Source organism: Saccostrea cucullata, unplaced genomic scaffold (genome assembly GCF_032062105.1).
Source record: "Saccostrea cucullata isolate Sc308-1 unplaced genomic scaffold, CSIRO_AGI_Scuc_v1 ctg603, whole genome shotgun sequence".
Lineage (NCBI taxonomy): Eukaryota > Metazoa > Mollusca > Bivalvia > Ostreida > Ostreidae > Saccostrea > Saccostrea cuccullata.
In genome coordinates this window covers 42,037-60,050 of record NW_026921972.1, presented here as the reverse complement: position 1 = coordinate 60,050, position 18,014 = coordinate 42,037, and the positions used below count along the sequence as shown (strand labels likewise).

Sequence of the window (18,014 nt, the reverse complement as noted above, 5' to 3'; positions counted from 1 at the left end):
TTCAAGCATGTCTTCTTCTCTCTCTTGCTTTGAAATGAGGGACAAAAGGTTTTGGAAACTTCTGACATAAACAAATCAATATAATACCTGTCCTCTCCACACAAAGTAAATATCATAACTAGGACTCTGAAGTAATTTAACCCAACAGCTGATTAATATAGCCAGCAAGCGTATCCCTCCATTGATTAGGGCTAAAATCAATGAACATCCATTGTCTCCCTCTCTCTTTGTCCAATTTATGTGATAGTCGCACATATTCTGTACGCTATAAATTTGCGATTTTAAAACAGGTGAAATATACCGGTAATTAACCAAACCCCTAAACTGTGTTTTGTTTTGGCAGTAAGATTATTGTAGCTTCTAGTTAACTTAAATGGATTTGCTATGTCATTGTAGCTATCTCTTCAGTGAATAAATTAAATAAGAAATATGAAAACTGAAAAAGAGTCCAATGACCTTTAAGCTATTTTAAGATGATGTATGTTAAAATAATACCAACATCCAATTAAAATTCACAACAAAAACCACAAATATGATGGAAAAGAAAACAGGTACAAGTCAGGACATTTTTTATCTATACAATAACATTTATAGACAAACATACATAAACTTCATAAAAAATGAAAAAGAACAGAGTATAACTATTTTTTTTTTATTTTTAAAACAAGTCTTTTTCGTATGTGGAATTATTTTAATTTTTCAATCAAAACATTTGAGATCACCACATGCCAGTAACAGGAGATATTTGTCAAATATTACATAAATTGTGCCGTCTTGTAGTCCGGAATTTTTTCTTCCGGCATGCCTTGGTTTTCTTTTTTGTTTTGTAATTGTTATTTCCGTGCGTGTTGCACGAGATTTTTCTGGCACTCGTCGCCTTACTCAGTACATGTACAGTCATACTGTTATTACAGTTGTTTACTCTGCCCACAATCTTTTCACCGTTTCGTTTCGTTTCGTTTCGTTATGTTTCGTCACAATAAATCATAGAACAACGGTTAACTAGCTGTGTTATTAATGGAGGCAGCATAGTGAAAAGATTGGTGAAACGTTCCAGAGTTTCAACTACACAGACATGGCTCATAACCTGGGGAAGATTTCTACAGAGGACGAAGATACGTCACGTAGAGTGCACACCCTCACACAGAAAGCACAAGAACAATATCAAGAAAAAGTTCAGAGGTATAGAGACATACTTTTACGCTTCTCAGAGGATATTGAAAGTGTATTGATAGAATGTGCTTCATCTGCAAAAGAGATCTACGCATTAAAGTCAGTGAAAGAAAAACTTGAGGACAGTTTCAAGCGTTACAAAGATTATCATGAAGAATTTGGTGATTACCTCGATAGAAAACATACAGCTGATAGTACACAAGAGTTAGACACTATACGGAAGAATTTTAACGAGATAAATAAGAAGGTTCAAAACGCTTTAGTGAAAGTACAAGATGATATTGATTTGGTCCAGTTGGAAGTGAACTCTAACCCGTCTCATAAGACAGCAAGTTCTAAATCATCAACCCTTAGTAGACGTTCACAACAGAAAGTGGAGGAAGCTAAAACCCGCCTTAAAATTGCTGAACAGTCTGCAAAACTGAAAAAACAAAAGTCCAAAATTACCCTAGAAGACAAAATCCACAAAGCTCAAAGTCAACAGCAACAGGAAGATATAGATGTGGAATTGGATCTACTGCAAAAACAGGAAGAACTGGACATTGCAAATATGCGTCTTAAATTTGAACTTGAAGAGGAGGAAGAAACCACGGAACATCAAGATTTAAAACCCAGTGTTCCTAGTGTATCTGGTGAGCAGAAAACAAGAAACTTTGTTGACAATCTCACATTGAACCCCAATGCTGAGCCTTTCATATTCAATAGTGGAACTCGTACAAACCATCTTCACAGAAATGTTGACAATTATTGTTCTCCGCTGCTACAGATACCAACGCAGTCTACCGTGAATTTACCATCACAGAACTATTCAGATGCCTCGAATTTCCTTCTCAAAAAGAACTTACTGTTGGAAAGTTTTCAACAACAGCGTTTTGATGACAAACCAGATCGATATGTAGTGTGGAAAACACAGTTTAAGACGATGGTGTCAGAAATAAGGTGTTCACCACTGGAAGAATTAACTCTTCTCACCAATTGTACAAACAAAAACTCAGAAGCTAACAGACTGATTATGAGTCTTAGAGCTTCATGTGCGAGTAATCCAGAACTATGCTTATTCAATATCTGGAAACGTATGGATGAACGATTCGGATCGCCTGAATTGATAGAATCAAGCCTGAAATCTCGTCTGCAAGTTATAACAGATTTCACAGACCACAAGAAGTTATATGAACTTCATGACCTACTTTGCGAGGTGCAGGCCGTGAAAGCTATTCCAGAATACAGTGTGATGTTTTCATACCTTGATTCATCCCTTGGATTAAAACCAATTGTTCAACAACTTCCTCGTTATCTTCAGGAGAAGTGGATAACTCGTGTTGTCCATTACAAGAAAGAACACTGTGTAATCTTTCCTCCTTTCAGTGAGTTTGTGACATTCATTGGTGAGATGAGCATCATCAGAAATGATCCTGGGTTGATATTTGATGATTCTAATAAGGAGAACCGCCTTGATCGCAAAGGACAAAGTAAAGTTAAATCTGCCGTATTTACCCACAAAACTGACATTTCATCAGAAACAGTGAATAGCGGACATCAGTGTTTGATTCACAAAGGATCTCGACATACTATAAACAAGTGTAAAGCTTTCAGAACCAAAAGTATCGAGGAACGCAAACACATTCTACGAGATCATAACATTTGTTTTCGTTGTTGTGAAACGTCAGATCATTTCGCTAATCGATGCAAATCCAAAGTTTTGTGTGATGTGTGTAAAAGTACCTACCACTGTACAGCTCTTCATGAGGATGTTAGTAACCGTCAGATGTCCAGGAATTCTTCTTCCCGACTAAACCATGGCGAGGAGGAAAACTCACTTTCTGGAAATGTGAAGCAGTCAGTTTCTTCTAACTGTACTGATATTTGTGGTGAATTTAGTGGAAAGTCGTGTGCAAGGATTGTACCAGTGCGCGTATATGTTCAAGGTCAACGTCAAGCATCGATTGTGACTTACGCTATGTTGGATGACCAAAGCAACAAAACTCTAGGTAAAAGTTACCTTTTTGACTCTTTGTGTATCAAAACTCTGCCAGTTGACTACACAATGCAATCGTGTTCAGGCAAGGTTACCAGTAGTGGGCGTGTTGCTGACAACCTTGTCATCGAGCCAATCAGTGACAATCATCAGTTGAAATTACCACCTGTCTTGGAGTGCGATAACATACCAAACAGTCAGACGGAAATTCCTACACCGGATATCGCTCGTCATTATCCACACCTGCAGGATATTGCTCGAGACCTACATCCGTTAGATCCATCTATGGACGTCCTCCTGCTTATCGGACGGGATCTTCCAGAGGCACATCACGTTATTGATCAGAGATTAGGACCACCACGTTTTCCTTTTGCTCAACGATCTCCTTTAGGATGGACAATTATTGGAGATGTTTGTTTGTCTGGAAAACACATTCCACCATTACACGTCAACAGAACTTTTATCAATAAAAGTGGTCGACCTACAATGTTGGAACCTTGCAAACAAACGTTAAACATACAGAACACTGTCATCACTACGAACAAGACTGTCATCGGAAAAACAGATATCTTCAAGAAAACACCAGATGACAATAAACTCGGCCTCTCGATTGAAGATCGCACTTTTCTGAAGATTATGGACGACAAGTTTCATCTTGATCCAACCGAAGGAAAATGGACCGCTCCATTGCCCTTCCGGCAAAATCGTGAACAACTTCCAGACAACTACTCACAAGCATTGTTTCGTGCTAAATGTCTTGATGCCTCCTTAAGAAAAAACAACGTCAAGAAGGAACATTTCACTACATTTATGCAGAAAATATTTGACTGTGATCATGCAGAATTGGGTCCATATATACTACCGGATAAGGAACATTGGTACCTTCCACTTTTCGGAGTCTACCATCCTCATAAACCTGATCAAATTCGTGGTGTCTTCGACTCCTCAGCGGAATTCAAGGGTGTGTCCTTGAACCAACAGCTGTTACAAGGACCTGACTTCATAAACAATCTCCTGGGAATTCTCATTCGTTTCAGGAAGGAAAGAGTAGCCGTAGTTGCTGACATTCAAAGCATGTTTCACTCATTTCTGGTGGATGAAGGCCATCGTGACTATTTACGTTTCTTGTGGCACAAGGATTATGATTTTGAAAAACCACTGGTTACTTACCGCATGAAAGTTCACGTATTTGGCAATCGCTCCTCTCCTTCCGTGGCAATGTATGGTTTACGTCGCATTGGTGAGCTAGCTGCTAAGACCCATGGACAGGAAGTGAAAGACTTCATTGTGAACGACTTTTACGTAGACGACGGCTTGAAATCTTGTGCAACTACTTATGAGGCAGTCAGCCTCATACACAAAACTCAGGATGCCATGAAGGAGTATGGTAACATAAGACTTCACAAATTCGCATCTAACGTCAAAGAAGTTATGGAAGCCTTTGATTCTAATGACCTTGCCAAGAACCTTGTTGACCTGAATTTCGATAAGGATGCCTTAACTCAAAGCAGTCTTGGACTTCTGTGGGACTTACAGACAGATACCATTAGATTCAAAGTTTCTAGTGAAAACAAACCGTCTACAAGGAGAGGTGTACTTTCTGTTGTGAACCGTCTTTATGATCCTCTCGGATTCATCGCCCCAGTTATTATTCAGGGCAAGATCATTTTGCGGAAAGTAGTGTCAGACACGTCAGACTGGGATGAAGCCCTACCTGATTACCTACTTGAAGAATGGGAGAAATGGAAGAATGACTTACCCGACTTGGAAAAGTTACAAATTCCTCGAGTGATTGTTCCTAATCTGAGTGAAGCACATAGGAAAGAACTACTCATTTTCTGTGATGCGTCCGAACTAGCCATAGCTGCTGTTTGCTATTTAAAGGTGCACTATCCCGATGGTTCTACTTCTCAAGGCTTCGTTTTAGGGAAAGCGAAAGTGGCCCCTGTCAGTGGACATACAATCCCTAGACTAGAACTTTGTGCCGCGGTACTTGGTGTAAATGTAGGACAAACAGCAAAAGAACAGCTAAAGATAGAAATAGACGATGTGAAATATTTTAGTGACAGTCAGATTGTGTTAGGATACATAAACAATGCTAAGAAACGATTTTTTGTGTACGTCGCTAATCGTATTGCTCACATCCTAAGTCTTAGTGATCCGTCACAATGGTCTTACATACGTAGTGAAATCAACCCAGCAGATGTTAGCACGAGAGGAATTCTCCCGAGGGAAATGCAGAACTGTGTCTGGATCTCTAACCTAGAAAAAACAGACATAACTTCTGAAGAACATTTTCCTCTTGTGAGTCCCGAGGAAGACAAGGAAATCCGCTGTAACAAAACTGACATTGAGACAAAATCAGCTTACGGCCTGAGCAATGATTTCCTCACAAAATTCTCAAAGTGGAACAAACTTGTAGCAGTGGTTGCTAAAGTTTATGGATTTATTCAGAAGTGTCGTAAAGCAGAGAACATGATGAGTGATGTTGACCTTCTGTGCAAAGCTGAAATGGTCATTATCAGAGACATTCAACAGAAATTCTATTCTGAGGAAATTGAAAACTTACAGGACTCTAAACCTTTGTCAAAAAACAGTCCTATTCAAAAACTAGACCCGTTCATTGACAGTGAAGGCATTTTACGTGTTGGTGGTCGTTTGCGAAACCTCAGTGCTGATGCTTCATTCAAGAATCCAATGATTCTACCCGCAAAACATCATGTAACTACTCTTATCGTCAGGAAACTTCACTCAGATGTCAAACACCAAGGACGTCATATTACAGAGGGTCATATTCGTTCATCTGGATTTTGGATCGTCGGAGGTAAAAGACTTGTGTCATCTGTCCTTCACAAGTGCGTCACTTGCAGGAAGCTTCTAGAAAAGTACCAGAATACCAGAAAATGTCTAACTTACCTGAGGATCGTCTCATACCAGGACAACCACCCTTCTCTAACGTTGGAGTTGACATTTTTGGACCGTGGAATATCATCACACGACGTACCAGAGGTGGCGCAGCAAACAGTAAAAGATGGGCTGCTCTATTCACTTGCCTCGTTACCAGGGCTGTACATATCGAAGTCATAGAGGAAATGACGTCATCTTCATTTATAAATGCGCTCCGTCGATTTATCGCCATTCGTGGGCCTGTTCACGTCTTTCGATCTGACAGAGGAACAAATTTCATTGGTGCTGCCAAGGAGTTAAAGGTCAATGTGATAAATGTAGAGGATGAACATCTCCACAACTTTCTCAACGAGCAGAGAACAACGTGGATCTTCAACCCTCCCCACTCCTCTCACATGGGAGGAGTGTGGGAACGTATGATTGGGATCACCAGACGTATACTGGATGCTATGCTACTCGACTACGGATCTAGGAGTTTAACGCATGAGGTGCTCACTACGTTCCTAGCAGAAGCTTCATCCATAATCAACTCAAGACCCCTTGTGTCGGTACCTACAGATCCTGAGAATTCATTTGTGTTATCCCCATCAACTCTACTCACTCAGAAAACAAGTGTTAAAGACAACAAACTGTTCTCTGATCATGTTAACAAGAGCGAGTTGTTACAGACACAGTGGAGGAGGGTACAACACTTAGCATCTATTTTCTGGAGACGATGGAAGACAGAATACTTGAACACTCTTCAGATGCGCCGTAAGTGGAATCTACCCCAAAGAAATCTATCATCTGGTGATGTGGTGTTACTTTGCGATAAAGAACTACCCCGTAATTCTTGGCCAATGGGAATCGTTGTCAAGTCTCTACCAAGTGATGATGATTTAGTGCGTAAAGTGATAATTCGTATAATCGCGAATGGTGAACCTAAAACTTATGTGCGTCCGGTTACAGAACTTATCGTTCTTGTGGAACAGTGAACATTTCTGTCATTCAGTGCAACAGATAATACAAGAGACTGTAAATGGACTGTAATTTAATTTATTACATGTTTACATTATCTTAAATATCTTTTTTGAAATTTGATGATATTGTTAATATCAGGCGAGGAGTGTGCCGTCTTGTAGTCCGGAATTTTTTCTTCCGGCATGCCTTGGTTTTCTTTTTTGTTTTGTAATTGTTATTTCCGTGCGTGTTGCACGAGATTTTTCTGGCACTCGTCGCCTTACTCAGTACATGTACAGTCATACTGTTATTACAGTTGTTTACTCTGCCCACAATCTTTTCACCGTTTCGTTTCGTTTCGTTTCGTTATGTTTCGTCACAATAAATCATAGAACAACGGTTAACTAGCTGTGTTATTAATGGAGGCAGCATATAAATGATATGTCAAACAAGCAGATACTGTAACAGCTCACATCAAGGAAATGTCATGTGTACGTCTACCTAAACATAACAGTCCAGGATTAATAAATAAACTGTGGCATGACACCAGCTAGTGTAATACACAACCTCACCCTGCATGGATGCTTGTACATGTAATTATACATAAAAATATTTCAATTGAGGATGTATTAACCGTTTCGTATTTGGTCAGCAAAATCAAATAACCTGTACTGAAATACAAGCCTATGCATCTGTTACCTGACAGAAATCAGCTGATTTTAATACACAATTTGTCACTAGGGCTCTATAATATCTATGTAAAATCCAGTCATAGAGTGCAATCCCTTTAACACAACATTAGGGATTTCTATTACCTAATGGTGTAATCTACTTACAATGTTACTCAATTTCTTGCTGACAGAGGCGAAAAAATAATACTAAATCACACACACATTCTTTCTACAAACTGTCCTACTTCTTAATCAAGAACAAAGATGTAAATAATTTTCTTGCATATATTTTTTTTCTCCAAATTCTGTATAAAATAAAATAATTAATGCAAGGTCAGATAAAAAGCTTATAACAGGAACAACTAACCACTTCAATACATCTAATAATAAGGAAGTCATTAAAGCACATTCATTCAATTTCAAACAAAGTGGCACACATACTTCAAACATAACACCAATTTTGCAATACACACATATGTACAAAATCATAAACATCAAATGCTCTATGTGCACACTTTTTACACCAGCATGCCTTTTATTCCAATAATTAACACATCACAGGGCCCCGTACCTAATTCTGGCAGACCCATAATGAACAAACAAGTCTTTGATAATGATCTAGACACAGTCATAGATTGGGACTAATTATGTTGGACTATAGATATCTGTTCTACTAAGCGTAATTCTAAATGTTACTTAGCTGAGGGACTTGGTTAATAAATCATTACATAAGAACTGATCAGGGTTTAACATAACCATGAATGTGGAAAATGAAATGAGCAGATTATTTATGTAGGACAGCTATAAATGTATAATATGTATATATTTTCTTGTGCACTTGCACTGACAATTGGTAACAGCGAAAATTTACATACATGTATAGCATTAAATGTATACTGCCTGGTAACCTGTTAAAACAGCTGACAAAATTAATAAAGATGCAGAAAATATGATTGGAAGTTTGTGTAATAAAAATAAAACACATTCATTTTAACATACAACAGGTTCATACAATGTCTAAAAAAACTTAGAAGTACAAATGAATATATATAAACACATCTTTAACACATTTTCACCAGGAAATGAAACAGGAATGTTTACAGTTTACCAGCTTTTATAAGTTTGAGGCTTATATAGAGTCTGTAAAACATATTGTAGCAGCAGATTCAGCAGAAACCAGAAGGAGCACCTGCAGCGAAACCATCAGCTGACTTCATCTGAAAAAATATATTGAACAAAATATTAAAAAGGTATATTCATTCATATGTTCAAACAGTTATAATTCTCATTCATAATTAAAAATAAACAACATATTAATTACATTTTGAAAATTGTCAATTCTTTTCCAAGGAAAACGACATCATAGGCATAAATTGGTGTATTCAAACACCAGGTATTGAGTTGATGGTGTATTCACGAACTAGTGCTTTACACTTCCCCATCGTACATTGTATTAATTTTAGGGTTTTTTTGCAATATTCATGAATTAGCACATCAATGTTTGCTCCAAGGCCCCTAAATATTGAGCCTTTTTTTTTTTTAACTACACATACAGTATATGATAGATGAATATGATTTTTTTTAAAGAATAGCTACAAAGCCAGGTGATATTTGTAAATTCAACTCGCTATAGTGGTTCTCTACATTACATCTTAAATTACAAAATCTGAGTACTCAAGGCCAACAAGCACATAATTCATTATATAAATCAGAGCTACCTACTGATTGTTATTGTCTTGACTTACAACTTCCTGACAAGATTATTTTCAACTAGCTCTCATTTCTCATGCAAGTACAGTAAGGGAACATGATGTAAAATATTAAATTCCATAACAAGGTCTCTGTGACCTAGCTATCTTTGGGTTTCAACAATTGATATACATAACTGTTGATGACTCCAATCTTTTCTGGTCTTCTAGAAGTCTTTGACCCCCCCCCCCCCCAAATGAGTTCTTCAATGTCTACAGTTGCTCTTTGCTTAAAACATTTATTTACTCTCGCATAGTAAAATAATGAAGGAAATTCATATGAATAACTAAACGACATCAATGCCAATGCTTGCAGCAAGCTATAAAGGTTGTATGATAATAATCATATTACAAAGCTGCAGTAAAATTCTCATAAAAGTGGTCAGGAGAATTAACAGATGATCTCAAAAGAGCAGGAATCTCAAGCCTAAAGCATTCTAACACCAGTCTCTAACTTCTAACCACTCTTTCTTCATCAGAATGAAAAGTCCTTTCCCATTCAGGGTTGTTCCTTGGACCCATGGGCCGTGGAATTTCCCTGCCTATATAATGTAATCCCTGGTTTTATTTTTTAGGTATTCCTTCTAAACCCCCAATGTCCAGATTCCCTTCTATTTTCCAAAATATTCCCATCTATTTCAATTTTTAGGGACAGCCTTGCCATTAGATGCCACATCTTTCAATTCACAAGCAAGCTTCAAGTCAGAATTCCAAGTTTAATATGAAAAGAATTTTGGGTTGCAATCTGTAATAGAGTATAACTACACAATAAAGCTCAACAGAATGAGATCTACATAAAACACGTGAAATACTGCTATATTTTTCTGAAATATGATGATTTTTGTCATTTTATACACAGCCTTACTGTAGACTTCAGCTTAGATCAAAGGGCAGAACACTCTAACTGCATGAAATAACCTTATTCAATCAGAACTCTTTAGTGTGCTGTGTAAATTAGAGGGTGCTTAAATTGTCTTTTATGAAATAATAAGGGAAATCTTTGACTCTAATATTCTTACAATCCAGTAGATTTACTCAAGGTGAAGAGGACACAGCAGGAGAGATTTTATAAAGATGCACTGAATTTCTGTTAGAACACAAAACTAGTCCTATCTAGTCTGTCCTATAAATAACAGATACTTGAAAAGGTCAGCAGAGTTATACCATTCATAAGACAGTTCAGAAGAAATGATGGAACATATGTGTACTGTTCCTACATCAAACGGAATAAAGAATTTCTAAATTTTTTCTGGTTAGGTGTTGCTGCTTTTAAACTCAGAAATCATAAATCTTTCATAAACCTTTGTGATCCATGGTCTTACGTTGAAGAATTCAGTATCAGAACAGAATAGAGGAATGAATTCTGTCTATATAAGCTTTGTCACAATCCCTTAGAAGCACACTGTCACCGATTCTACAAAATATCTGACATACATCATGGCCGTGACAAGATTGTCGTAATCTCAGCTGCAGTTTATAGGATTTACTGTCAGCACCTTTTGAAGGAAACAAGATATACCTAAAGACAACTGTGAATTTTTCTCTTTTTTCCACAATAAATTCTTCCCAGAGATATATGTTCCAGTTATAGAAATTTTTTTTAGATTTAATGTTTCAGCATTTCTGAAGTATTATTTTCTTTTTAAAAATTCTGAAAGGAAATAATTAGCAATAAATAATGCTGCATACGTCATACAAGTCACTGAACAGCTCTGGCAATGGGAATTTTGATCAGCTTCAAATTCTAGGTGTTGAATCTGATCTTTGTAGTATATTTACAGAGTATAAATTAATATTAAGGTTCATGTCACATATTCTATGGTATAAATAAAAAATATTTCAGGTTCATGCACTTTTTAAAATTATAAACTTATTTTTTTGAGTCTAGAATAGATGACATCCACATCTTCAAACTGATGAAATGTAAAGTAGAACTGCTTAATCATAACCCCCTCCCCTCCCCCGCTTGAAAAGTGGGAAGGTATATAGTGATAGGGGTGTCCATCCGTCTGTATCTCCGTCTAGCTGTACTTCCGTCTGTCTGTATGTCCGTCAGTCTGTTACGCTTTGGGGTACCTATCTCTTTTCGCAACTCCTCTTATACCGCTGAATGAAATTTTAAGAGACTTTCAAAGAAACTTTGTTACATATTGCCATTGTGCACCTCCTATTTTACTTACTGATCTGACACTTATTTCGGGTTTCCCAAAGCAAAACATGGATTTTGCCATTATAATCATATGGGAGGCGGGGGGTATCATTTAGCGACCTCAGTGCTCACAGTATCTCTAGTTTGTATATAATTAGTGGTCCCATTCTTATTCAGCTTGTTACCCTTGATTTGTCTTTCCAATTAAAAATAGTTATGAAATTTGCAAGGAGCAATGACAAATCAAACTCATTCAATTTATGCAGTGATCTGTCATTACCTCTCCAAAAAGTCATTGCCATGTGAAATCTCAAGGTTATACAGGTACTTCTACTGTTTCCTTTTAGAATTAATCTCCCCCTCCCCCTTCTCTGAGAGAGAGAGAGAGAGAGAGAGAGAGAGAGAGAGAGAGAGAGAGAGAGAGAGAGAGAGAGAGAGAGAGAGAATGTGTGTGTATTGTTAAACAAATTTATAAGCATTGATGCAGTTTCTTGTTTCATTGAAAACTGATCATCCTATTTACATTGCAGCAATTAAGTCTTTATCTTGTTGGATCATATACTTATGTTTCATTTACAGATGGTCCCCCTTGCAAAAAAAAAGTTCTACTGCTTTAAACGATTTTTATCCATCTTCTTTTTATTACCGCCTGTCATTTTGTTACCGCATACATTTTTCAAACAAAATTTTCTCCTGCAGATGAGGGTTTCAACATTAATTTAAAACAGCTTTTACATAGCGAGCACTCTTCTTCTGCTCTCTGCCTTGCCAGCAAAGCCATAATTACTGTCTTTTTGCTGAAACTTAATCTAGATAGATTTGAGTTTTCTCTCCGATTTTTTTGCATTTACGGTGTTTCACATCTCCAAACATCAAGATCTGACATAGCTGGGGGTGTCTTTACCGAGAAAATTTTAAAGCTCTGCCATTGTGCTGTTAACAAAACCTACTGTCATTACCAGAAAATAGCTGATGTATGTTTGTTTATTTTCCAATTAAATACCTGTGTTACTGTCTAGTTTCTATTCAAGCCCAAAATAGAAAGCCAAATATATTTAATCTTTTTTCACAAAACAGAATTAACAATGAGATTGTTATCTGGCTATTCTTTCTCCGGTCAATTTAGCTTTCTACGTGTATACACGTCAGAGACTGTTTTACATATACGTTCTGTAGATGTCTATGTCCTCAATAACTGTATCTTTCTTCCCATTCCAGAAAATAAAAATTCTCTATCACTGAGAAATTGAAATGACAGATCTAATAAATAAGACACAATAGGTTCCATCCCTTGCACTCTGTGACACTCCATCTTGGAGCCTCCATCCTCCCCATTTTACACCAAGCCAACACTCACCTATTCTTTTAGATAATTAAAAATAAGATCACACACATCATCTCAATTTCAAATCATTTGTACATTAATGCTATATTTTTCAATTTACAAATGAAGAAATTTTTGAAAGCATTAGGGAAATCTGTCATGTCAGCAGATCTACTCAAAAGGATGGGAAATTAAGGCACCTGTATTTAGAAAAAGATCAAAGTTATACTGCCGATTCTCTTTTTTGACTCCCATTTCTGTCCTTTTATGGAGTGTACAGACTGGGTGGAAAGAACTTTTAGAACCTTGACTTTTCCTAATCAACACCTACTTGCAATACATGTAATAAATTATACATTTCCCAATTCTTTACAGAAATTCTCCCACATAATGGAATGAATGTAGAACCTTTGTTCACCTATATTTATTGATTATAACTATTCATCTGAATGTCCAATCCTAGCACATGCACCATTATGTTTACTGTGAGCTAGATAAGAATTTTTTGTGAACCAATTGTCCATCCTTCACGTTTAAAAAGATCCAGGAGGGAGGAATAAAGTTGACTTCAAAATCATCCAAAAACTGATGTCTTGAATACCATGGTTATTTCAAAGTGATTTGAAAGCCCAAGTCACCTATTCTTCAAGTATTTTGTCCTCGGTGTCTTGAATCATTATATATATCTTGAAGCTTTCTTTCTCAGTCCCAATGATGTTTGAGAAAATGTTTGACTGTATGCAATTAAGTGAAACCAGGATGGTGAAATGCTCTTTATTCCTATAAAAATGACATCGTTACAAACTGTGCATATAGAGAATGAAGCTCAACTTACATCACTTCTCATCAAGGTGTGCAAAAAATACCGTGAAAATTTGAGAAGTATAAGCTCCATATCCATTTCTATGAAAAATTGATCGCCCACTATCATGAATAATTAGTTAACTGGATTTGCCACCTTATCATCAATTTTTCCTGAATGCATGAATTTTAAGAGGGATTGACAAACAGATCGAGACATTAAACATTCTCATTATATCAATTAATAACTCAAATATATGGTTTCACACATCATTTACTTCATCAATTCCACTTTTCAGCAAATACAACTGAACTAAAATCAATGGAACAAGTAATTACTTGGATTTTACATGAGTTCTTAAATCAAATTTCAATTGCAGTCTTTCACTCCCAAAACTTGATTATGAAATGTTTCGATCATAAAACAATCAATCAGTTCATGTTTCCATCAATTATTCTTTGAAAAAAAAAAATACAGCACGTACATCAACCTAATTTACTCTAATATTATGCCACTTAAATATCCATATCAGTATCCTGACCTCTGATTGTCCTTGGAAACTCTCTAGGACTTCAAGTCCAGGGGCCAGTTTTACAAAAATAACACTAAGACCAAAATTTAATTCTGCTTATTACTTTCTATTTCATATTTATTTGAAAATGGTTTTAATCTTTTTAAAAAGAAATTATCAAGATGTTTTTATGCTAGCAATTTCAAATGGATTCATAGATTCTGCTAAATTTTACAATTAATAAAAGTTTTTGGTCTTCATCATATTTTTTTTTGTAAATTTTAAAAGGCCCCTTGTTCTATTGTGAGAGGCTGATTCTTCACGTAACTCGTAATAGTCCTACTTTCTCCTTTTTTTTCCACTAAAGTTGTACTTTCTCAATTTTAAGTATTTGTGGCAGATGGAGAAAGTCTGCACATGCAGGCTAAGGTGACCATGACACCTCTTATACTCACATTATTCTTCAATTCCAAGTATCAAAAGCTTTTTAAGAAATGCAACAATGCAGACAATATTTCAAACCCAGGACCTGTATAGGAGAGAAAACTACATTTTCAACTAGTATTGTCCTGCAGGGATTTTTTCTTCATTCATTTGTATTTACATTGGCTGTGTTTTTCTACTAAGCCAACTGTGAAATTGATTTGAAAGTCATTTTTATGCATACTCACGCATAGAAATATACACGGAGAAACGTACGTTAACGTGACGTCACAATGAGGCTGCAGCGACGTTAGTAAAAATGTGCGAAATAGGACAGCGAGGAAATTCAAATATTGAGTATATTTTAGTTGCCTCTAAACATGTAAAATGTAAATATAAGGAATGTTTTTCAGTTTAGTGTGAACTATTGGTGTGTGAATCACACAGACTTGCACATAGGCATATTTTTCATGAAGCGCTAGCCTGCTTTTTGAAATATGCCTACATGACAAGTCTGTGTGATTCACACACCAATAACTCACACAAAACTTAAAAACATTCCTTAAATAATTGATAAAGAATCTTCCATATTTATCATGGTCCCTATTATAAAATGAAGTACAAATACAAAAAGTTTTATTATTCAGAATCATTTTGCCACTGTCCACTTCTTCTTCTAAAAATAGAAAAACAGATAAAAGAAGTTCATATGTGCAGATGACTGATTTCAGTATAAATATGGTTGACATCCTCTGTATCTTGATCTAGTCCTACCAAGGACAAGAAAGGATTCTACAGTTAAAGCTCACATGGTTATCACTCCCATACATTATAGCCATGTAATTATGTTTCACAGGGTCCTATCTTTGTGTTAAAAGACACATAATTCGATATCTGGACACAAGCACCGGGCGTTTCCTGGACTTTATTGGATCAAGCCTGGTTTTGGTCAGTTGAATCTGTTTGGCAGTACCAGAGTAATCGAGTTAGAGGATGTTCCCTTTCATCTGTTCACTATCCAGAACCGTAGTTATAATGGGGGGAACATGATTCAGATTGAAGATTTAAATCAGAATTTGTGTTAACTGGAAGGACTGTCCATTAATTTCATTCTACATTACAGAATTGCACTAATCAACTCAACGCCATTAGTTAGGCTATAAAATGGCAGAATCCTCAAAAAGAACATGACATTTATTTATTTTACGGTTATGGATGCAGACAATATTTCTTCTTTGAATAGCTTTTTGCATACAAGTCAAACTTGAAATTGCATTGCAAGAAATTTTAAGTGAAGTTGTTCAAATGTTTATTGCTTTTGTTGAATGTTCATTTCTCTCTCCTTGATAAAATGTCTACTTCTATGTGTATACATCAAATTACAAAATTTATTATCACTAGACTAATTACTTCTGTTCATCAATATCAAACTGGATCTAGAAGTGGAAAAGCTAAAATCCATGTATACCCTGAGCTAAAAGAATGCCAAGCTGACGTATAATTTAGTAATGGATCTGGCAATGTCAAAATCTTTATTGACCATGACAAAATTGTTGTCTGCCAACTGTGATATATTTACGGAAGGAACACAACGACAAGTCCTAATGAAATTGTGTAGAATGTATTCTTTAACAAGCCCCAGCTAATGATCAGGGCAGTTATGCAGTTCTGCTAGGCTCCTCATTTTACATGGTCCATTTGGTAACACTCAAGTAATCCAGAAAATGACAAGAGCTTTAATTCTGTCAAATTCTATTGCCTCCTCAGGATGATTTGTAAGTAACAGATGCATAGGAGCCTGTGTGGCCATTATATAAAAAAACTCTGCACTCTTCATGCCAAGAGGACACTAACCCTTTCTATGTATGTTGGCTTATTATGTCCTTTAACTCAAGTGAAAGTTTAGTATGTATAAATTGTGTTGTCATTTTGGTAGTCATCAAATGCATACCGGTAATAAAATATGTGTCATATGTAAATAATTTTTCCTGTTCTTTTCAATATGGTATAAAAATAACATCAACTTCTGAGAAAAGGTTAATTTTAAAAAACAAAATATCACAATTATTTAAAGGTCCCTTGAGCCACATTTTATGACTTTATTAACCTTTGGCCTTCGTTAAGTTTAAATACTATCATTGCAAATCACCAAAAGCTGTAGAAAGTATGCACCAGTACCACATGCATGTATACATCAATGGACTTCCATTATTTATTTTTTATTCAAGTAAAGAAAGGAAGGATGAGATGCCTACTCGTGCAAAACCAGAAATCTGCATGAGGACAAAGCAGCAAATCAAAACATTGCCAGGAAACGCAACATGTGTGAGTCCAGTGAAGTTGAACTGTAAATCTTCATTTTTTTTATCACTCCAATCGACCCTTTATATTTCCTGATTTATGAGCCATGAATAGAAATTCCCTCCTCTCGTAAAAAAAAATAAATATTAATTGAAACCCAACAACATTACAGACCTGAATCTAACCTGTCCTCCTGTGCTATAAAGCACTGAACTTTGATGTACCGCAATCAGTTATTTCAACTTGGAGAGATAAGAATAACTGATGAATAATTAATATGATTTAATGAAATTTCACTGGAGGAGATCCATTTACATTAGAAAAACAAAATAAACATACTGCCTAAGGTAGAAATCATCAAATTTTTTTTTTTATTCCCCTTAGAAATATTTGAAATCAATAGAACACCTAGTCAGTTAAAACCATGCCTTTTCCGATTTATATGCTGGAAAGTCCAATTTCCAATCCTGGTTTATGATCTGTAGAATTACTTCAAGAAACATCATTTCCTTTAGAAGTATCACAAATACTGAAATATTTTGTAATAATATGACAGTTAAAACTATCAAGGAAACCCACAAGGAACTAAAGAGGCACATATACAGCTGACCTTGGGTTTCTCAAACACTAATAACTATGGATATGTCAAAGTGATTTAGAAGTAACAACAATTTATTAAAGCATTTAACTCTTGACATCTTGAATCCTCGGATATCTGGCATATTCCTCTATCCAAGCTCAAGATAATCAGATTTGACTGTAAAATCAATTGTGTGAAATGGTCATATTGCAGTTTTTAACTAGGTTAAATAAATCATAGATAAGTAAAAAAATATATATATAGTGCAGTTGTATCTTACTTTTTCTTATAAATACATAGTAAAAAATGTACACTATTCAATCTAGGGCCTTATAGTGTGCTTCATATTAATATCCATGATTTGAGTCTGTTCTTCTGTCTGTTTTTCTCTGTAATACTTTCATTTCCATTTCCATGTAATGTCTTGAGAAACTTTTGAGTTTTTGCAATGAAATTTTACATATCAACTCCCTGTGGCCTGAAGAAGACCCCTGTTGATTTTAAGGGCAAA

General features: G+C 35.9%; 1 long non-coding RNA gene across 1 annotated transcript in view; it reads right to left on the bottom strand.

Annotated features, from left to right (window-relative positions):
* Positions 1-7,430: 7,430 nt before the first annotated feature.
* LOC134260989 (uncharacterized) overlaps positions 7,431-18,014 on the bottom strand; it is a 35,716-nt gene continuing 25,132 nt past the window's right edge. Inside the window, exon 4 of the long non-coding RNA XR_009990695.1 lies at positions 7,431-8,882. This is a non-coding gene — a long non-coding RNA (uncharacterized LOC134260989). The remainder of the gene's footprint in view (positions 8,883-18,014) is intronic.